This window comes from Maniola hyperantus, chromosome 1, assembly GCF_902806685.2.
Source record: "Maniola hyperantus chromosome 1, iAphHyp1.2, whole genome shotgun sequence".
NCBI classification, from domain to species: domain Eukaryota; kingdom Metazoa; phylum Arthropoda; class Insecta; order Lepidoptera; family Nymphalidae; genus Maniola; species Maniola hyperantus.
The window spans coordinates 11,641,051-11,665,194 of NC_048536.1; the positions used below are offsets into that span (position 1 = coordinate 11,641,051).

The 24,144-nt window shown below is 37.3% G+C and overlaps 2 protein-coding genes across 2 annotated transcripts in view; both read right to left on the reverse strand.

Moving 5' to 3' along the window:
* Positions 1–24,144, reverse strand: part of Schip1 (Schwannomin interacting protein 1) — a 374,012-nt gene that overhangs the window by 161,044 nt on the left and 188,824 nt on the right. The gene's annotated exons all lie outside the window — the stretch shown is intronic.
* The window catches only part of mib1 (mind bomb 1), a 227,345-nt gene that overhangs the window by 161,044 nt on the left and 42,157 nt on the right, over positions 1–24,144 (reverse strand). The window lies entirely within an intron of this gene.

Sequence of the window (24,144 nt, forward strand, 5' to 3'; positions counted from 1 at the left end):
AATTTAATTACATATTTACTGCTAATATGTAATTTTTTTGTTTTATTTTGCTGTTATCACAATGAATCTTTTAGAAAATATTATAATATTGCCTCTTCGTCCTAAGTTACCTACTCGTAGGAGCATTAATGTAGGTCACTATTACGTATGGCGTACGCGATAGCATGATGAGGAGCTTACGAAACCACAGGCTCTGGTGCCAGCTGCGTAGAGCACATTACAGCTCTGAATTATACAGCGTCACCCATCTTCAGTATCGGGACAATTTTCTAAAACATCAAACCACCCGAATGAATAATTGAGGCGGCGGAGACGGCATTTAGGGCGTGGATTATGGAGACTTGCATAATTTATAAGCGTCTCAGAGCAGTTAAGGCGAGCCTCGTAAGACGAGCGAAGAGCTCAGCTGTGATGCGTTTCTCGCTGCACAGAAACTGCAAAATCCAAAATTGTGTCGAGTTCCGTAGTAGAAGGAACGGCGCAAAAAGCGCGGCCACCCCGTCATTATGATAATCACAACCGCTACGTGCCACTACGGTGCCGCCCAAGCCGTTTCGCTTTGTGAGCGTGCATTAAGAGAGCGGGCGTTGTGCTCTGTCATTCTACAATTAATTTGCAAGATACCGTAAGATGAGTGATTTTCCTACTCCAGTATCATTTAAAATGAAAATTGTGTTTGCGTTTTTCGTATATTACCCCCTATTTGTTATAGTATTTTCACCACCTACTCTCTTTTTTTTGGCATCTTAAATACATTTTAGGTTCGTGCACAAAACCTATTTGTCTGTTCTGATTAACGAATTTACACTTTTAATTTTGATTATATTCTTATTAACTTCATTACCTATGGTATGAAAGTATCGAAATATACATTTCCCTTGCCATGAAAATTGCAATAGATGTCTACACCGCAGTGTCAGACCAATTTCGCTTACTCAGAGTGGCATTTAATTCGAATCCTATCAGCATATAAATGACTATTACAAATGTAATTCATGCCATCACTGCAGTTATGCGCTTTACACACCGCTGCTAATTATTTAATAGCATGGAATACTCTTGTACCAACTAATCAGGTCACCAATACCGACCTATATAATGCACATAACATGGGCAAGTAATTTAAAAAGAAGCAGCGATATTTCTACCCAAAAATTGATTCATTACTGAAATAGCAACGACGGTATGCTGTAACTTCAGAAAATTAAAAAATCACATTAGAAGTACCGACTAACTATGTGGTATTTCCCATATAGGTAGGAGTACAGTACATCACGTTAATTTCTAGAGCATTGGCCTTCAGAATGTGTACGAGTATGTAGGTACTCGTATAAAATTATCTAACGACTTTGTGATAGCTCTAATAAGTTTCAATAATTTTGTAAAGTGGTGATAATAAAAAGAATACCCGGCTGAGTTTGTTGTGGGCTCTTCTCAGACCTGGGCGCGTTTGGAACCCTCGTAGCTTTAGTTTTAAGTTTGCGTAATAATTATCACCACTATATCTTACAAATGTAACACCATACCAGACTATCAATACGAGTAATTTATTACCTATTTTGAATAAATCATTTGACTTTGACTTTGACTTTGACTTAGATTACAGGTTCAATATGAGCCAAATGCGGACTTGCGCCAAAGTTTCCTGTACCTTTCGTTGCCAAATGCTTTAGTCAAAACAGGCAACATAGATTTTAAATGTGCAGTTTAATTTTATAAAATTTATAAACTTAATTTTTCGTAATGCTTCGACTTTTGCTATTTTCACTAAAATATTGCCATAGTATAAGCACATTACTAAAATATCCGCTCAATTTAGGAAAGTTATTTACATTTGATTTTTTTCTTTTGAACAGGTCGTTAAGCTGCGTAACCATTAAAATATTGGTAGTACTAATAAAACATCTAAGAAAGCATAGTACCTGGAAATACGCTAATATAATAAAACTTATTTAGCGCTGCTTAAGTTGTTGAATGATGGTTTACATTAACATAAACCGTTTTAAACGATGGCAAGCGATATAAAAGATGCGACAGCTCTGAGCTAACATCCTAGGCAAAAATAAGTGTTGCGAAGAAATAAGAAATTTGATTTACATGGCAATATGCGCAGGTGCACATGAGCTGCAGCCCCACCCCGAGCGACGACACGTACGTGTAGCACTCACCTTACGAATATTATAACACCCGGGCGGCATATAGCATACTCGTCTAGAAATTTTAAATTAAAGCCATAACGTTTCGACTCTCAATCACCACCTTTACGATGTTATAAAATTTATATATGTAACGAACTTTTCGAACGAAGGTAATTTAATGTTCAAAGGCGAATTATACCTAGACCTAGCTAGTTTAATATTTATGAAACTTAATTTTGTAAACTTATTAGACACTCAAATACTAAACCGTTATACAATATTTAACCCAAAATGTGAGTAACGGACAAAGAGTAATAGAGAGAGAACTAGCGTGTGCCAGACCTTCGTTATTTTATAAAAGCTGAAAGTTTTTCTCAATTTTTATTTTTATGAATATTTTTATAAAGTCAATTGTATTATATTTTCTTTGGAATAGTATAAGAAATCACGTCAGGCATTGCGAGACACTAGTGTCGTAGCCACTCCCTGCCAGACGCCCTTGAAGTTTGAAGGTGTCTTGCAGGGGTTTGCCACGATAGTATGTGTCTGGCAATGCGTGACGTAATTTCTAATACTATTCTGAAAAATATATAAAAAATTGACTTTATACTTTGACGTAAGATTTTTTACACCTTTATTACCGAAGCCACCATGATCTAAACTTCATAGTCGCTGATCGTTCCTCCTTTTGGTGGGCACAATACGCAGCTTACTACTGTCTTACGTACTTTCAGCTTTTATAAAATGACGAAGATCTGGCACGCGCTGGCTCTTAGTCCATAAGTACATACGCACTGTATTATATGACATCGAACAGATTATAGTTTATGACTAAATACCTAGTTAGAATATTTGCCTAGCTGTTACATAAGCTAAATAAAAAGAATTAGTGTTTAGCAAAAACTAGTCATAAATCATCGTAAAGGTAGTAGGTATTTATTATGCTACGCGACCGCGACGCGCTATATGCAACATTTTATGTGAATTATTTTGTATAGAAATATATGAAGAACATTTGAGGTGGGCGACCGGGACGCGACTTACAATTACGCGGCAGTAATGTCGCGTGTTGCCGTCGCGCGTCGTGGTCGTGTATCGCAAATTCTAACAGACAAAACATCGAGACAAACAGATTAAGAAACTTATAACAGACACCAATAATTTTGACCTTATTGAAAAAACCGGTCAAGTGCGAGTCGGACTCGCACACGAAAGGTTCTGTACCAGCGTACAACAAATAACACTTTTTAATTTTTTGTGATGTAACAAATTCACAGTTTCGGATTTTCCCCTTGACTTATGCTAGACATAGCTTCCTGCCAAATTTCATTTCTAGGTCAACCTTGACGGGTCTTGACAGACACACAGACAACGAAGCAAATCTATGCGTATTTCTTTAATCGAGACTCAACAAACTAAGCACAATATTCATGAAAATAAAATTATAAAAAACAAGCCAAGTGCGAGTCAGACTCGCGCACCGAGTTTTCCGTCCTCGTGTATTTTTTCGAAATTTTTGCACGATAAATCAAAAACTATTATGAACTAGCTACTGCCCGCGGCTTCGCCCGCGTGGCCTACAGGAAACAAATGGCATTTTTTTCCAGAAACAAACATTATAACATCAGGACACGCACTCTGAACAGCACCGAATAACACATATAACCCTCCAACCCCCATTTCACTCCTTTAGGGGGGGAATTTTCTCATAGTCGTTTCTGAGCTGACACCTAACCTCAAGAAAAAACCTACTTTCCAAATTTTAAGTCAATTATAATATGAATAATTAAAACTTTCCCATACAAACTTACATCCCCTATTTTACCACCCTTATGGGCGAATTTTCCAAAAATTCTGAAACACGTATTTCTTCATTTGTGACCGAAAACCCAAATACTAATTTTCATGTAAATAACTTGAAAAATGACCGACTTTCATACAAACTTCCATCCCCCATTTAACCTACATAGGGGTGGAATTTCGAAAAATCCTTTCTTAGTGGATACTTACTCTTCACAAAGAATATACCCTCCAAATTTCATGTCTTTAGGACCAGCGGTTTAGGCTGTGCGTTGATATCTATGTCAGTCAGTCAGTCAGGACTTTGAATTTTATATATATATAGATAGATAAAAATAAATAAAATCTGTTTTATCTACACCCATGCATTAAATCCTCTATAAAAGATTCTGAAACAGTTAGCTTATTGCCAACATTAAAACACCCAATGTTCTAATAACCATTATAATCATCCAAACGGGTGATATAATGTTGTACTGAATTTCATTATAACACTCCTTTTTTTATCCCTTCTGCGCAAAGGGTTTACAGACAGCCACATTCGTTAGGGTATCCGTCAGTTAGTTAGGCCATTCAGTCAGTCAGTTTGGTTATTCAGTTAGTCAGTCCGTCAGTCAGTCAGTCAGTCCGTCGGTCAACAGTCAGTCAACAGTGTATTAACCCACATTCATGTTTTACTACCCCTTATTATACAACAGTTGCATAAATAACTACATATTAGAATATGCAGGTAATATATGTAATATCGGTAATATGCCCCTTCACATAATACCCCACTTGATGTAGTTATATAACTTTTAAAATTGAAAATACTAATTATTTGTTCATGAACACATTTTTTTTGTGATGTAACACAAATTCACAATTTTCGGATTTATTCCTCTACTTGTGCTATAAGACCTACATACCTACTAAATTTCATCAGACAGACAGACAGACAGACAACAAAGTGGTCCTATAAAGGTTCCTTTTTTCCTTTAGAGTTACGGAACCCTAAAAAACGTTATATGCCGTTTAATGTACCCTCTGAAAGTCTTTAATTTCAAAACATATTTTATCATGGTTTATTTATAAAACCTTTCTAAAGTCAGAGCTTATAAAATCAACACTTAACATAAATTAAGTTTTCATAATCTACCTGTACAAAAGCAATCTAAGCCATAGTAATATTGACAATTCCTATAGCTTTTGCAACCAGGTCAACGAAGTATCGCGCAAATTCTTCGGCACGCTACATTCCATGATGCACTTAAAAAACTTTCTGCCAATTAAAGCAAAGTTGCACTTGCTTAACTTGATGCTTCTACTTATTATTGACCATGATGACACTTGTTACTCGGACCGGATCGAGGACTATCTGAATAAACTTGACCGGTTGTTAAATGTGTGCAATTGGTTTATCTCCTTCAATCAATTATCGCGCGGAAATGCAGCCAGTTCTTGGCACCATTCCACGCGGGCATGATTTGTATAGTAATTAGATAAGGCTAGCTTTAACTTTTATTGTAATATTTTCATTAAAAAAAAACAATTATCGACTCAAGACGTGATTTACGTGCCATGTTATTGTGTACCTTATTTAATATCTTGAGTGACCGTCTTTCACCAGGTTATCTTAATTTTAGGCTTAAGTTTGAGATGTATGGTCCTAAGCCGCGGTCCTTAACACATCCATATCTTCAGAAAAACATAGGGGAGGAAAGACATAAAACAAATAGTATTCGCTTATATCCGTTTGGAAATACACACTATAATAGTATGTACTCATACTAACTCGTATATACCTATACACACAATCCTACATATACAGTTCAGTTACATGTACAACAGAAGAGGATATAAAAGCTATCGCTTTACCACAGTACAGGTTGATTGCTGGTCAACATAGAAAAAAGGAAAAAATCGATCATTGAGTCGGAGGTCAATTATTGACGAGGCAGAAAGAAAACAACTAATTGTTTAATTCCAAACCATTACATCTAGTATTATGGGGGGAAGGATTATTCACGGGCCATATAGCCCGGCGTCACGGAGCACCGCACCATTGCAGTATGCGCTGACTTATGATGGAGGCTACAAGCTACAGGCTACCCGCCACAATCCACCCTGCGTCGTGCGAAATATCATACATTTACATGTAACTCTCATTTGAACACGAAACATTACACACGAGCGCCTCCCCATATGACCCGGAGCGATCGGACCCCAATCGAATCCTCAATTCTTTTGAAGCCTACCCACGTATAGACATTAACACATAAAATATTTAGGATACTCATTATTGTACGCCATATTTAAAGATCGACTAGCTATCCGGTCAAGCTTTGCTTGGGAGATATTTCTGAAAATTCTTTCTTAGTAGGGTTCTACGCTATAAAGAACACATAGGTATACAAAACCTCAAGTTTCAAGACCCAGCGGTTTGAGTTGTTCGTTGATATGTCAGTTAGTCAGTTCGTACTTTTATTTATTTATATAGAACTAGCTGATGTCCGCGACTTCATTCGCGCGGAACTAGGTTGTTTAAATCCGATGGGAACTCTTTGATTTTCCGGGATAAAAAGTAGCCTATGTCACTCTCCAGGTCTTTATTTATACCCATGCAAAAATCACGACAATCCGTTGCAGCGTTGCGACGTGATTAAAGGACAAACCAACAAACAAACACACTTTCGCATTTATAACAAGGCTACTGATGTATATATTATGTAGATGGTAATAAAATGTATACAACAAAACAAACGTAAAACGAATACAATGATCGATAAGGTTTAATTAATCTGCCATACCAACTTACCCACTGTCATCTCAATCTGCCTCGTCACTTACCACTAGGTGAGACTGCAGTCAAGGGCTAACTTGTAATAAAATAAAAGTGAGATTTTAGAGCTTTCATCTGCATTACTGTGAAAATTGATATAAAAAACTGGAGATACATTGATTGTTGCATTAATGAAAGTCTATAATTTGGCGGAACAAAAATAAATCCATTTTGTCATCGTGGAAGTTTGCCAAATAGGAATGGTGAGGGGTAATTTTAAATTTATGGAAATCCGGTGCAAGATAAAATATTTCCCGGACGTTGGGATTCAGCGTGCAAGTTATTAAGTAAGTGAATTAATTTGCCAATCCATATCGATAGCAATTATCGATTGGCTCAACGAGTTAAGTAGTGCGGGCTCCACACTAGCCGGGTGAGTGCACCCTCATCAGCCGCCTTGATTGATTGTGCGGAATTAAACCCCCGCACTTAGCATCACATGTATAGCGTATTTCGAACAAATTAAATAAACACTGCTACATTTAATAGGCTACTTGACTCATATCTAATTTCGTCCAATAAATGATTATTTATTATAGTATTTTGCTTAAAACAACGAAATATATCAATAACAATTATTAAAAACGCAGGATGGATATATAAATCCAATTTAAAAAAATACAATTTTTATTTTTATTTGAAACGCAGAAAACGCTGTCAGCCATGATGTGACGTCATTAAATATGTAAACAAAGAAATGTCATTCCTATGTCACGCGGGGACTAACGTAGTATCCATATATATAAAATTTAGAGTCCTGACTAACTTATATATCAACGCACAGCCTAAACATCTAAACAGCTGGTCCTAGATACATGAAATTTGGTGAGTGTGTTCTTTGTAGGTAAAGAGAAGGTATCCACTAGGAAAGGATTTTTTGAAATTCCACCCCTGAGTGGGTTAAATGGAGGTTTGAAATTTATGAAGTCCACGCGGGCGAAGTCACGAGCATAAGCTAGTTTTATATATTTCTAAAAACTCATAGTAAACGTAAAAAAATATCGTTTTCTCTTTATAAATTGAATAAGTTATTAAGTAAGACTTACAACAAAGTGATCTTTGCAAAAATAAATTTGGGTTGAAGTCGTTAGTCATATAGGATCCCTTTAAGCAAGTCTTTGCGTGTTACGTATATTTATTTCACTGGGCACTCTAATCCACAACTTTCCTGTGGTCTTTATCGATGCGTTTTTTACATTCTTGGATGATACAATAACGATAATTACTATATTTTTCATGTAAACTAGTATAGAAGTCATGTTTATTAAACTTTGGTAGGTTATGCTCAGTATATATAATGTACTCTGTGGTTATGCTGTTGTTTACAAATGCATGACGTCAGAGCACAGATAATCTATCGGCCAAACATGGCCGACAGTGTTTTCACCTGTCTAAGAAAAATATTTTTTTAAATTAAAGTTTTACGGTTTTTAGGGCGCAAAAAAATATAGTGTTAATTTTTTTGATATAATAGGACAAATATTAACCATTTAAGACCAACTTAAAAAAATTGTCAAGTAGCCTATTGCTTCACAGAAAATTTTCCTTCTCTAAAGGTTTTGGCCTGAAAATCAGTGCCGCGGCAGTCAAACACTGCAGCATTATGCTGAAGTAGTAATTTTTTTAGCGCTCGTACGTCTTAAAATACATATTGTACCTATTAACTTACTAGTAGCTTATGTTTAGTTTTAATTTATGTAGTTTCTTAATTATTCTTAATGTTTATTTTTGAAGGTTTACTTTATTTATTTAATTACATTTTTATATACAAATGACAGTGGGTACTTTTAAATGTGATTTCTTTGTTGCACAATCTTTCTATTTGGTATATCTATCATTAATATTAAAGAGTTTAATATGATTTTATTAATAGACACAAGATGGAATTATAAATTGATGAAATCATTCCAGATAACCTTAAAGAGATAGCAAAATTATTTTTCCTAATCAATGTAGAAGAGTTAGCAGAGGCGCGGATTGCTCAAATAAGCTATTTGTTACAATTAAGCTCGAATGGGAGGATTAGCCTCTTAGTTTACGCTCACACTAGATCCGAGATAGAGTTGGTATTATTTATCGTCATCCCGAGGTTCTTACTAACAAATAAAGATAGAAGAACTGTTTGATAAAGTAGGTCGTTTCATAAATACCGCAGTCCATTAGTGCTCCAATATCTCAACCACGCAGTTCTTTGTTATTCTAGGAGCGGGGCCGCAGCGAGCGCTTTGCTTTAGATATTGGAAAACGGTAATGTACTCAGCGAGATTTAGCGCCGTGTACGCCCGCACTGCGCCCGTCTCTGTGGTTCACATCACATTTGCGACTTCTTTCAAATCTTTATCATCTAGAATTTAATTTCCTGACCAAATTCACTTTTGGAAGAACGTATAATAATAACACTGTAAACAGCCGTGATAACATACAGGTTAAGACGTCCGCCACCTTCGGACATGCACCTCTAACTTTCAAAGTTAAATATGCGTTTTAAGAAATTAAATAATCACTTGCTTTAACGGTGACGAAAACCATCGTGAGGAAACCTCCATGCCGGAGAGTAGAGAGTATGTAAAGTCTACCTGAAAACTGAGTTTGTGGGCCCTTCTCAGACTTGGGCGCGTTTGGAACCCGTTCGTTGTTTTAGTTTTAATTTTACAAAAATTATTATCACCATTGCATGATTATCTTAGAAGGTCAACAATTGAAAATCAAAAAGTGTACAATGGTACCAAGTTTGAATAAATTTGACTTTGACTACCAATCCGCACTTGGCCAACGCGGCGGACTATAGCCTACACCCTTCTCATTCCAAAAGGAGACCTGTGCTCAGTAGTGGGCCGGCAATGGGTTGATCATGATGATATAACACTTAATTTATTAAATTTAGGTTGTAGTTACATAAATACTGCAATACTATGAAGTTATCGACGTACCTTTGAAATTAATAATATGCTAATATTATATAATCAATCCTAGGTCTGGTTATGTTAATAATAGTGTTAGCGGTTGTAATGCGTATAATTTAGGCTCTCTATTGAACGCTTAGGTAGAACGCTTAAGCGTTACATATAGCTTGTCAGTCCAATTATTTGTATGTAAAAGTCCAGATGGATTAGATTTATAAAGATACCAACTACATTTAAACCTAAAATTGCCGAAATAAATGTGTATTGTTTTAAGTGCGGTGGAGTTAATTTATCGGCCCGGGTTTTAGTGTGTCGCTGTAATTCAGCGGCTCTCTCACTGGAACAATGAGAGGTGATTGGCGTAATCACAGCTCTACCTGCGTGCAGGGGGGACATAAACAAAGTTCAATTCGCAAAACAAATGCCTACCCTTTGCCGATCGAAGATGTTAATCAAATCTAAAAGGACAACTTCATAAAACTAATGTATTCTAACGTATTTAAAAGCACCTAACCTTTTTGAATTAGATCCTCGTAATACCTATTCAGTCAATCTTAATTCTTACAACTTCAATACCCGATATCATGTAATATAAAACTTTATAATTCTCTTTTCGCTTCTGAGAGTTTATGGGTTAGATTGATGAAGAATCCAACTTTACGCCTACTAAACTTCTGGCGGGGAGATTAGCTTTTAAAAGTTATATGGGTTTGTAGAATCTACAATGCTGCTGATTTGAGTTCTTTAATTAACTGTTACGAACTCTTTGAAATAAAAAATAAAAACACTTATACGATCGTATTAACACTTTGGCACTTGTAGGACCATCGAAGATTAGCGAGGAGTTGAGCTAAAATCGACAAGCGAGTTGGCGAGCAACGAGAAGCGAATGCGTAGTTCGGATAGTTGTATCACTGGACTATGAGCGAGTGTGCGAGTTTGACGGGCGATTACTCTACTTTTTTTTAATGATAGCTCTTGTCGCTGCGACAAACAAGTGGCGAGAGGGTGGTTCTAGCAGACAGTGTGCGCAGTCATTGATCATCTTTTATTGACACGGAATAATATTACATTTCTTGAGCGAGAAAATAGTCGACAGCTAGTCGCTTCCTTGTCGGCGGACAAGCACCTCATGAATGAATATTTATTGAAAAAACGGGTCATGTGCTACTTGCATAAAATAATGTATGTGATAGATGGTAAGGATTCGGTTGTATTAAAAAAACAGCGTGTTAACTACCAGATTTAGTACCAAAACATGCGGTACCTGCAATAACATGACGCATAAAATATTTAGGTCCGTATTTCCAATAACAATTTTCGAACTTTCAATAGGTACATAGTGAATGTTCGGAATGGGAAGTATTTATTAGGCGAATATTACTACGATGCGAGTGTGCCGCTGAGATTACGGTTCGAAAAGTGTAGGGACTTTTTCCAACTAGCGTCCTACATATTGCACAGGTGTCCGTTATGTGGCACCAAACGAACCCCGGGTTAAAATAGCCACGGCAAGAGATTCGCATCAATATCTGACTCCATACCCCTTGAAGTAAACTATACATTTACATATAATAAGGGCACTGATTTTGTCTCAAGATAAACTAAAAGCAAAATTGCAAGAAAAAGTTAATTTAAGTATATACGAATACAGCAGCAGTAGGTACTGCCGTAAACCCGAAGACTTCTTTCGCTAAGAAATATATTTTATGCTTACAACCACACAAAACCGTTAAATATCTATCAGAAATGCCAGGGCTAATGGTATTGTAGTGTACCTACTAGAAGTTGCTGAGATTTTACGTTCCATTCTATATCCCGAAGAACAATAATATGGATACAATGATTAGGTTTTAAGGAAATTGCTTAAATGACAGCTATCGTTCCACCTTGCGAAAAGGTCGCTGGTAATAAAATATAAGCGAGGAGTGCGAAGAAAGAAAGGAAACATAAAATTTCAGGTGACGTCGGCCCTTCCATTAATTTATCGACAGGTCGTGGTAACGGGCCATGAGGATAATATTTATGAAGTAAAACTGAGGGGCACGATTTTCATTAGTTAATTATTTGACCTACAACTTGTCAGGCCAAGATAGAATGCTTTCTTTATTCAATCGAAGATTTTGTTGTCAATAAGAAAATTAAAATGAAAAACGTTTCGTCAGCTTAATGAGAATTGTTCCAAAAAAGCTTTTTCAAAGTTTTTTATTCTCCATTTAAATCGTATTTGTATAAAAAAAAGTAGTCTTTCGTCCTTTATACCCGAGATAGGAATCTATGTTTGGGCGGGTTCTGTAGACGACTGAATACTTTGACAGCAGATAAATAGAAATCAAATAACAATATTTTTGTGTACCTCATAGGTATAGCCAATAACAAAAATAAATACGCATCGTGACGTAATAAAAGCGTTCTATCTCTCCCTTTGCATGTATACCATCCGTTCCCCACACGGAGGCTTCTATTTGCACAAGTCGCTTAGAATGAAATGAGGCTGGTGTCGGGCGAGTATCCGATGCGTAGCGTTTAACGGGCTATCTGTGACCGAATTGGTGCGTTTAATTGAACGCCTGGTTCGACCATTATTGCACGAGACAATAGTTATTGGCAGTACTCGCTTGTCCTCTTGTACATTTGTAAGCACATAGTTTGTGCACTGACACTAAAGACGCTGTTTACTAACTGGCGAATTTGTTCGCGACGACGTGCAGTGCAGGACATTTTATTTCAGGAAAATATATTTTAAAGAAATGGTTGAAAAGCTTTACGAACTCATCTTCATGAACTATTTAGAAATATACTATATGAACGCAACTTTAGACGTAATCTGCTTCCGTAGAGTCACCGTTTGATGAAGCCGCGAAAGAATAATATCTGGAAAGAGATAGGCGAAGGCGGTGTTATGAAAATATTTAAGGAAATATTCTTTCTAAATGTGACACGGCCAATAAATCCCATAATGGTGTCGTAAAATTTCGGTGGTATTATCTTGGGAAAAGCCGGCTATTTTACATTCACCTGCGGGGTTTCCCTCCACATCCAATTTATGTTAGTGGGCACAAAACGAACGCTGACAAATGTGAAAATAAAATGAACATACGTTTTATCTCTACGCTCACAGAATCGGGTTCCATGTACGCCGGCAAAATGAAGGGCGAGAGCCGAGTGAGATGCGTACGAACCTAGCCACCACTTCCGAAACTCGGCTGGTAATAAGTCAACATTTGATAGATAACTACAGAAAATTCGAGATATTATAGTGTTTCTAATTCTCCCTTGTGATTTCATCATCATCATCATCATCGTTATCAACCGATATACGTCCACTGTTGGACGTAGGTCTCTTATAGAGGACTTCTACACGCCACTGTTTGCGCCATCTGAATCCAGTATGTGATGTAGCTATAAACAATTGGAAGAGAAGGATGTGATTTGCAATAGCAAAACTTATAGTACTTGAATTATTTCATTATTCAAATTTTATTTAATACGAGAAATATATATTAAAAGTTAAAACGTACTAAAATCAGGAATAACTCAAGACTCTGCGTAACACTATAGTTTGCAGTTGAAATTTATTATGGAAAGATCTTAAAAGCGTCCCTGGGTTTTGCAACCACTCGCGTAGTTTCTACTTAGGAGTTACGATACGGTGTCGGGCAGACGAACGAAACCAAGTGGAACTTTTCCCAGGTTGACGCATATAAAAAGAATTTTTAAAAGATACTTCAAGTTGGAACTTTACAAACAACGCTTTGAACTAGCTAGGTACTAGTTTAAATAAAATAGGTACCTATGGAGCTTTGACATTCGCATTCATTTAATAGGATTTAAAAATTGTTTTTTACCATTTCATGTAAACTTAAAATCGCAGATCTTCTTTTTCTAAATATATAAAAGGAAAAGCTGACGGACTAGCTGATTGACTGATCTATCAACGCACAGCTCAAACTACTGGACGTATCGGGCTGAAATTTGGCATGCAAATAGATAGCTATTATGACACAGACATCCGCTAAGAAAGGATTTTTGAAAATTCAACCCATAAGGGGGTAAAATAGGGATTTGAAATTTATGTAGTCCACGCGGCATAAGCAGTAGGGCGATTGTCTAAAACCTGCATCAATCATTATTACAATCTCAATTGTTCTGATTGGCTGAATTTGTGCAATTTTTGTTGCAACAATGCATTGTAGCCAATAGTGAGCGAGCATTAACCAATCAGAGATGATTGCGATCGTGACATTGTAGCTGTCAAACAACCGCGGTAGGGCCACTGGTGTAAAAACTTGCTGGCTGGCTGGGGGTAGTTGTAAAATAGCGTAGCATGCCTATATTATTTGGTTAATAAACGTGGGTGACGGGCGACATGGTAATAATATGTTCTTAATTTACAGGGGTAGCGAGATAATGAGAAGCAACGAGCGGCATTTAATACAGTTGTGTAAGCATACAACCCACGCACTTGTATAATAAATATAGCTCGATTCACTTTTGATAACCCTGCGTATCATAAAACTTTACCGCTTTATTTGCTACATATAATTTGTCTTGGCAAAAGTTTGTCCCATCAGATAAGATTTCTCTTGAACTCCGCACAAACTTGTTATAAATATCTATATCTCGATTTGTATTTTATGTCAATGTATCTTTATGCGAACGATTAATCATGCTTGTTGGTATTATTTGCTCTACTTTGGTTTTAGTTGAAGTTAAAAGTGACTTGAAATATTATTTTAGTATTCAACAAGATGTTCGTCCTGGTTTCGCTACGGTGAAATTTCTGAAAATCTTTTCTTAGTCTATCCTATACTAGCAGATGCCCGCGACTTCGTCCGCGTTCTGGTTTCTCATGAGATCAGAAATTGTCCTGCTGCATGCCCTCACTTACCAATACTCACTCAGTCTCACCTTACAACCTTTGAGCCCCTTTCACCCCCTAAGGGATTTAATTAGATCCTTTCTTATCTGATACCTACCCCCTAGAAAGAACCTAAGCTACGTTTCAAATTTCAAGTTAAAATAACAATATTTAAAACTTTTCTATAAAAACTTATCCCCCCTATTTTACCACCCTTACGGGGGGAATTTCCCAAACTGACTCATACAGATTTTTATTATTTAACCTATTAACCTAAATGTAAATTTTCACGTCTCTAACTTCAAAACATACGACTTTCATATAACCTTCCACCCCCCATTTCACCCCCTCTGTTGGAATGGGTCTAGGGGGATGTTCTCAAAACCGTTTCTTAGCTGACACCTACGTCCTAGAAGGAACCTACCTTCCAAATTTTAAGTTTGTAGGCTTAATAGTTTCTGAGATTTCGTGATTAGTCAGTGAGTGGTATTTCACTTTTATATATTTAGATAAAAAGGAAAAGCTGACTGACTGACTGGCTAACTGACAGATTGGAGGGATCGGGCTGAAATTTGGTATGCAGATAGCTATTATGACGCAGACATCCGCTAAGAAAGGATTTTTGAAAATTCAATCTCGAAGGGGGTAAAATACGGGTTTGAGATTTGTGTAGTCCACGCGGCAGAAGTCGCGGGGATAAGCTAGTAGTATTATAAATGCGAAAGTGTGTCTGCCTGTCTATCTGTTAGATTTTCACAGTCCATCTGTTTAGCCAGTTTTGATTGAAATTGTTACAGAGATGCATTCCGGGGACGGACGTAGGCTACCTTTTGTCCCGGAAAATTAAACAGTTCCCACGGAATTAAAAAAAACTTAAATCTACATGGACGAAGTTCCATACATCATCTTTTTGTTGAGATAACTTGCATCCCAGACACTGACATATTTTATCCCGGAAAATCAAAGAGTTCCCACGGGATTTTTCAAATACTTAAATCCATTCGACCGCAGTCCATCGTATTAAACGTCAGAAAAGGAACTTACTGTCTAAATTTCAAGTTTGTAATCCGATTCAGCTATTTAGGCTGTACGTTAAATAGATCCGTCAGTCAGGACAAATCTTTTTAGGTAGGTAATAGCTTTCAATTAAAACCCAGACATTGCACTGCCGAGTCAAATCAGACACAGAATCAAAGCAAGTGTATAACGAATATAGGAGTGCAAACAGGGATAATAATATGAATGTTCCACTAGATGCGGCGCTTCATAGTAACAATATGTTCCAACGAACATCGTTGTACGCACTCCTGTCAATCGTAACCCGCTTTAGACGCAGTCCGTTTGTGAAAATTAAACTTGTGCGATAACTCTTAAGGCGAAATGGGATTGAAGTTGTACACGGGTGCTCTCTAAGACGCGTTGCGGGTGACCGGGAGCGGTAGCCCGGGCCAGCCGAGCGCAAATTTGTGGCACGCTTTTTATAAATATTTAGATTTGAAATTCTGTGTCCTCTGTTACCATAAAATAATACCGTAATGAATTAAACGTTGAACGTCAATAGGAAACTTTATTGAAATTGGTTCTATATAAATCGAATAAAACTGGTTTTTCTCCTAATGTTCGTGTAAAAAATGCGTATTTTGGGGAAACTTTGCGGTTTGTATCGAGCCAAATTGTGCCATTCGTGTTTTGGCTCTCATAATTCACTAAAGAATATCTTTATTTTTTATAATATTAAAAAAAAAATTAACAAAGTTGTAATTTTTGAGGCCTAAATTTGATTCTTTGAATATCTGAAAAGTGTCTCAACACCGCTTTAGAGCCGCATATCGCCTTAAATATAATTCACGTTACCATATTTTAGTAGATACAGGTGGTTTTACTTTAGTACCTATTTTAATATGGCTAACTTATAGTAGGTTCGCAGAAACGGACAGCGCCTACAGCGGATTACGATTGACAGGAGTGCGGACACCTATGTTCGTTGGAACATGTTTAATTCTATAATTTATGAAGCGTCGCATCTATGGAACATTTATATCGCTGAGTGCAAAGCATATAAGGTTCTTGATTCAGAACACGCGACGCCCGCCGCTCGCCTAATGAAGCCGTTACGGAGCGGGGTAGGCTAACTGACACCGTCGCACCGTCGCAGCTGGTGTTATTATCATGATCAGCATAAGGAACATAGCAAAATGCATCCTATTAAAATAATTTCAGGATTAAACGACTTTGGAACATCTGAGACTAAGAGATCTTGTGCGCTTTAATTGTTCACTTGTATTTTGTATTTTGAAAGCTTGATATGAGTATGTTTTCCTCACACAGCAATAGCAGAACCAGAATATCGAATGTAATAATCGTTAAAACTTTTCTGTATTGCGGCTTTAAAAGTAAATGCGCTATGTTTACATATCTAAACTAGTTTATCAGCGTTTGGATAATTTGTTGATTTTAAAACCAAATTCGTATCCGAATAACTAAAACTGGTGCAGTATCATTGAAGTGTTTGTTAAATTTAGACAAATCCAATTTCCAACACGTATGTACCAAGCGGTTTAATTATTCAGGATATCATGCAGATATCATAACGAATCTGTGTCATCGCTGAAATATTTGAGCGAGCGAATGAGGCAGTGGGGAATAGGTAAAAAGCAGATTCAGATCACGACACGATGTAAAGCACCGAGCGGGTTCGGCGTTCGGCTGATGGCCCCCGTGCTGCTCGCCACAGTCCGTACTTATAATCTAATATTCGCAATTTACGAGGATCGCGGAAAGGGCCCGCAGGGAGCTGTACCACTGTCATCACGCCAGCGTACCTGCCGGTTGCATTTACCCCCACGTTAAGTCTATCGTTGTAGCTTTTTACGAGGCCAATGTTAGCGTACCTTTGAGAATAACGTTTATTTTTTTGTGAATCAGGTGACACGGGTTAAGTAAACACGGTAAAACAGTACTACAAGAAGATATATTTAAGCCCCGTAATGTAACCAAAATTTAATAATAAAATGAATGCATGCGTACACAAAGATATTTTCGAGCAAAAATATAATTGGTTGTAAAATATACGTGAATCGTGATAATTATCTTGTTAGCAGTTATCCATAGTTATATAAAGATAATAAAGAAATTGATTATATGTGATTACCATGACAGAATAAAGCTTAAATAAAAAAAAATACAATCATTGTAAGTGTAAAATGGACGTTGTTTCGAGAAATCCTTGTTTGACATGCAAACTACTATGAATGAATATTTATTTATTACCATTACATTTGACTTCAATGGAGTCCTGGCCCCTAAACTAGGAGATCCCGTATCTTAGGGGCCAGTCTATCTTTCCATACATAGTGGTTGTATTTAAAATTAATTAGTAACTAATACAAAGGTTGTATGTGTGTGTGTTTGCGTGCTAGTGAGTGCCTGTGTCTGTTTTAAGATCAGATGATATATCGTACAATATATTATGTATTCAATAGATGTTCAGATTCCTCGTAATTATGTTTAGATGCAGTTTTTTAAACATTTTTTAAGACCGTGCTTCCTTAAATGGGTGATTTTAGATTTATTGTTGATACACCTAAACAAATAGGGCTAGCCTAGAAAGTTAAACTGTCGTCTGGCATAAGTTTTGGTCCTAGGCAAAGCAATGTGTCGTACTATAAACTAAACTATAATGTTAACTATATCGCACATTTTATTCAGTAACACCTATTTTCCCTTACTTTTCAGAATATAATGAAACTGAGCCAATATAAAATATTTGAGGAAGGATATGACAACAGGGAAAACTATTACGAAAACTAGGGGAGCATTGTATGTGACGCTCGGTTCGAATAGAAAGAGCTCCGGTATGGCAAGTCTTGTTGGGATCTCGTCACACTTAGGTAAATCTCCAATATCCGCAACGACCGTCTTACGAAACCTTGTGTACTATAATAATACTGAACTATATGAAGCTGCGGCATAGAGCCACCTAGCACATGAATATAGAATACCAGTCGGGTGTTATGTTAAATATATCGCTTATTTTCTAGAGAAACTGGAAAAACAATTCTTAATATCATAGAAAAGACTCTGTCAACATGTAATTATTATCTTTCTTATTTCAGAATTAATTAATTTTCAAGACTGGTGAGTAACTGAAAGTTTTCTAAAGCGAAAATAAAAAATATTCGTGGAATAATTTAGGGAAAATTAATTTACGCTTGACTAACAAATTTTATGTAATAAATAGGCCCCAGAAATAATAATTTCAAATTACACGACCGAAATGAAATAACAGGAGGATGGACCGGTCTCGTCCAAAATAACAGGAAGAAAATGTAAGCACAAAGGCAAAATACAACAAAGACCGACACAAAGCGACACATTTGCTTAAATTTGAATTCGGGACATGAAAAGTCAGCGGTCTGTTACGTGACTGATAATAGCATTCTAGTAGAGTTCCTGTTTCTTGTATAAAGACTGTCTCAAAGGCAGTTAGTTGTCTTTGGCGGCAGAGATTAATAAAGGTATGATTCCGAACCAAGCTGCACGCAGCAGCGCTGCCGCAACAGTGCTGTCACAGTCCTGTCGCGGCAGCAATGTAGCGGAACATTGCTGCCTAGCTCGGAATGTAATGTCATATAAGCTTATAGAGATTGTGTGGGGACCAGTAGTGCCGCGACAGGACTGTGACAGCTGGCGACAGCACTGTTGCGGCAGCGCTGCTGCGTGCAGCGTGTTTCGGAATCATACCTTCAATTAGTAAAACTGCAACTACTACCCAAGCAGACTATATCATGCTTCAAAACTATAGAATGGACAGTTATTATCATGGTACTGTAAATTATAAAATAATCCATCTATACATCACTACCCATATTATTAATGCGAAAGTGAGTTTGATTGTGCTTCAATTACGCCGAAACGGAGCAACGGATCGGTATAATTTTTTGCGTTGATATACGTATAGTTAAAGCCTTGGAGTGTGACATAGGCTATATTTTATCGCGGAAAATCAGAGCTGCCACGGGATTTTAAAAACCTAAATTCACGCGAACGAAGTCGCGTGCATCAGCTACATATAAAGCTACATATACAGAAATAATTCGTGATTCAATTTTCGAATGTCGTTTTTATGCGTTAGTCTTTTAGCATTAGTGCATTAGAACAATATATTTCAAAAACTCATAACCCTTCCTTTTGACTTTGGCATAGTCGGGTAAAAATATTAGTAACTTTTTAAATTACGTGAACTCGACAACCAGTTAAGTTTTATATTTGCACATTTTGTAGTCAGATAAATAAAACGTAAACCGACAGTAAGTCATGATTATTCTCAATTTGTTCCACATTCAAATGGGGAATGTTTCTATACTTCTGATAATTTAATAAAGAAAGTTTATCGGAGTTAGTAGAGCGTGCGTGGCTGGCAGGCTCGCCGCAAAAAGCCGAAAACTTTGATTCAATTAAAACAGAAAGTTGGAAGAAGTTACAGATGCGGTCAGAACTGCTTGTCGCATAAAGCAAATGCTGCAGAAGAAACTAATATTGTAGAGTTGAATTAAGATTGATTTTATCTTTAAGAATTTTTAGAGACTTGAATGTACTACTAAAAATAGTGTATATAATACTATAGAATAGAGTATATTTTTATTCAAGTAAACTTTCACAAGTGCTTTTGAATCGTCGAATAGTTTAATTCACCACTGGTTCGGAATGTACTTCCTACCGAGAAGAACCAGCATGAAACTCGTATTGATCTATCTAAAGCAATTATATAGAAGTGTCAATAGCTCAACCATTAAGAGGCGGACTGAAATCCGAAAGGTTGTAGTACCAGGATGTGTACTGCACATAATTATTACCATTTAAAAAAACCACCATACCATGCAGACAATATTCTATTGTCTTAAATGAATTAACGGAGTCCGAAATCTAAAAAGCTGCTCGAAAAATCAAGCTACCTGAAAACGTGAATGACATTGTGGTTTGGGAGATTTATTTTCATTTTATTTTAATTTTACGGGCGTATTTTATGAATTTTAACGGACAGCTCATACTGGACAGATTTTATGAATAAAAACGGTGTAAAGTCCGGTGGGACAGTGCCGCGTTGCCTGCGAAAGCCGCTGGTGGGGAGCAAGGGGTGACGAGCATTGTTATGCAAATTAAGGTCGTTATTTCGCTACGAGTGAGGAAAGAGCGCGACAGCGGCCGCCCTACGCCGCCGCCCGCGAGCGCTGCGCTCGCGAACGATGGCGCGCGGAAGACGCTTTGCATAATTTGTTGCATAAGTAGGTACGTGTAGCCGCTAGAGATCTTCATTGACACCCATATGTAATATCATAGCGTGGTTCCTCGATGAAATGATAGACAATCCATTTAGCAACGTTTATTTCTCTCGTATACTATTTAGTTATTTGTTGTACTTTTATTTCGTCGGACAAAGCGGTGGGACCACGGACGCGTCATCGTTTTCATGCATCAAGAGGAAACAAGGGCAGGCTAGTTAAAGGCTGCTTTTCCACCTGGTTGTGTACGAATACATGACTGATAGCAAAAAGGGTATTACAGTCTAATAGAATCTATGATAATGTAGAGCTATGTATCTCGCTACATAACCGCGCAAATCTCTAACGTATAAAAGCCTATAAAAGCCTATAAAATAGATTCATGTCTATCATAATAAGGCCAAATATCGTGTATGTGGAACACGAAACAAAATTGGGGCATAGCCTGCTGCTATTGTGCAATGAATGCATGAAAATTCGCCCGACTCGGTTGGCGCCATGTCTGCGATAGGCGGATTGATAACAATTCGGCCGTGCGCCCTCGGTATAATGGCTTTTCAAATCTATACATTCCATAATATTATTCCCAAGAGGATTATTTATTCAGATAAAGCTTTATTTTTTCAAGAACCTATGGCAGCATTGACTTATTTACTTCGTATGGACAGAGCTATTGAACAAATAAAATGGCACCGACTCAGTGCTGCTTTAGCTCCAATGCAACTTCAGTGACGTCTGGATTTCAAACGGGTCGTTCATTAGTATCTAAGAGGTGGCGCTGATTTATTTAATTCCAAAACCGTGAAAAATTTTGTTCGCTTGACCATATCTTGTCATTTATATCGATGTATGGCAGTTGATTTTTTGTAAGGGTAATTCAGGTCTTAGGTTAAACTTGTTTATTAATATCTCGGAATATTAATATCATGAATGAGATACAGTGTCTGTTTTCTCTGTCTGACGGCCAATCGATACTGATAAAATTTGATATTCATAGCTTGCATTCCGAAGACGGACACGGCGACTTTTTTCTCGGACATTCAAAAAGTTCTTACGAGGTTTTTTAAATAACCAAAATGCACACTGACGAAGTCGATAGCATTCTCGTATAAGAGTAAGTATATTATCATATTCCTTGCATCCGTTGTGACTTGTGACATAGTTGTTACTGACACTCTACAATTGGGCGTATCTACTAATATCGTCGCATGCAAAAGTTTTTGCCATTGGATAAAATTGTAATCAAGTAAAAATCTACTAGGTAATATAAACAGAGACGGAATGAGTACCATTCATATTCTGAAAATACGGTGGTTATCTTAAAATTAAACAGACTTGTAGCCATTAGGGTGGTTAACCCCGTTGGCGGTAATATTTCAAGTCCTAATCACCAAAATTTTTCCTTGACTAGACTAAAATGTCTGAAGTTGTGGCCATCATATTCATATTTCTGGGCAAATTATCCAATATAATAAGTTCCAAAAGAGTAAGAGATGACTTTTAAAAGGAAAAGTTGTACGAAAGCAAGTAATGGCTCATCCCGCTCACGATTCCTGCCCCTCAGGCGGAACAGGCGGACCGGCAGCGTCAAATAAGTTTCTAATTGCTTATATTACCAAGTTATATTCGCTCTTGGAAGTAATTAAGTTTGAAAGTTAAGACCACATTCACGTATTTTACCAAACTTATTCAAATTTTTCACACTCCACGGCTGAAAGTTTTATAATATCCGGACGTCTGTATCAAAGTGTTAAAGCGAGGCGGAAGACACTTGTAACAAGGCAATTTAATAAAACATTGAACTGAAGTGTTATACTCTTGGAATTGTACTTTCACCATGACCATATTTTCTTTCAACTAGAAATTCATCGTAGTAGGGTCATTCTCTTCTACGATGTTAAGCATTCTACTCACGACACTGCGACAGGGCCGACTTAGGAGGCAGCTAGATTGAAGCAATCTATGGTGCTCCCTACAAACATGCAGGGCGACAGGGCGGTTGCCACAATCCAGTAGATCGGATGCATATCTGCTCCTGCCGGCCGATCTAAGAGTCGATCTAGGATCCGACCTAGAATGATCCTGCACACGACATGTTTAGGAGGCTATCTAGGATCCTGCCCACTTTTTCACCCTAAAACGGCCCTGTCGCAGTGTCATGAGTAGAATGCTTAACCACCACCTACTCTAGTTTACTCTAGTTTAGTCTTGCCACCGCAGGCTAGCAGTAGGCGACATCATAATATGCCCTGACAGCTGACGCGTTGACAGTATCAACAGTAGGTACTAGACCTTCACAATACAATCAAAGTTTGCGTTGTGATAAGTTATTTAAGAAAAACAACAAAAACAAAAGTGATAGTACTAAAGCAGAGTAGAAAACGAAGAAGGCGGGCAGACGCTTAAATTCACAAGATATGAAGGAAATGTGTGTGGCATTCTTGTTTTCAAGTTGGCAATAACACTGGTGTATATGGAGCGTGCATGTGGCGTTTCTGTGGCAGTAAATTAAGTAGCTAGAATAGCTTGTAAAGATATACGAGTTCGGCGCTCGCTATCAGATCATACCCAGTCCAACGTTGCTGCGGTTTCTGCTTTCAAGCTGCCGTAAAACTTATTGCTTTCGTATATAGCGCATACACTATAATATGAGACAACAACTCCTTAACAAAAAGCGATGGAAAGTATATGTTACAGTTTTAGCAGCATTTTATTCAACTAGATGGTGTTCGCGTTTAGAAAAATGCCTTGGGAACTCATTATTCCGGGATAAAAAGCTTGTCTATGCCTATGTCAGCTACCTTTGTACCAAATAGATGATGCCCGCGACGTCTTCCAAATGGATTTAGGTTCTTTTAAATCCTGTAAGAACTCTTTGATTTTCCGGGATAAAAGTGGTCTAGGATACAAGTTACTTCTGTAACACATCAAATTCAGTTCAACGGATGGACCGTGAAAAGCTAGCAGACAGACAGATAGACACACATTCGCATTAATAATATTAGTAAGGAGGATAATAGTGCAGACTCCAATTCGTTACTCGTTTTCAAAATTTGTAGACCGCAAACTATATTGTTATTTGTGTATCAGAGACATTTAGCTGTATGAAAAACGTTGCCGCGCGTGCACACGACACTTTGCCATTCAAAACTCCCGCTACTTTACCTCTGCTGGAATTTGTTCAGGATGCATTTGCTGTATTGGGTATCTAATGAGCTTTTGACTAGGCTAGGCAAGATAAGTGTTCAAGAGCATCACCACAAGTTTATCTTCGAAAATTGTTGGAACAGCGGTGAGAAGGGGAGCGAGGTAGGTACGTAATATTCATTAACAAATCAAT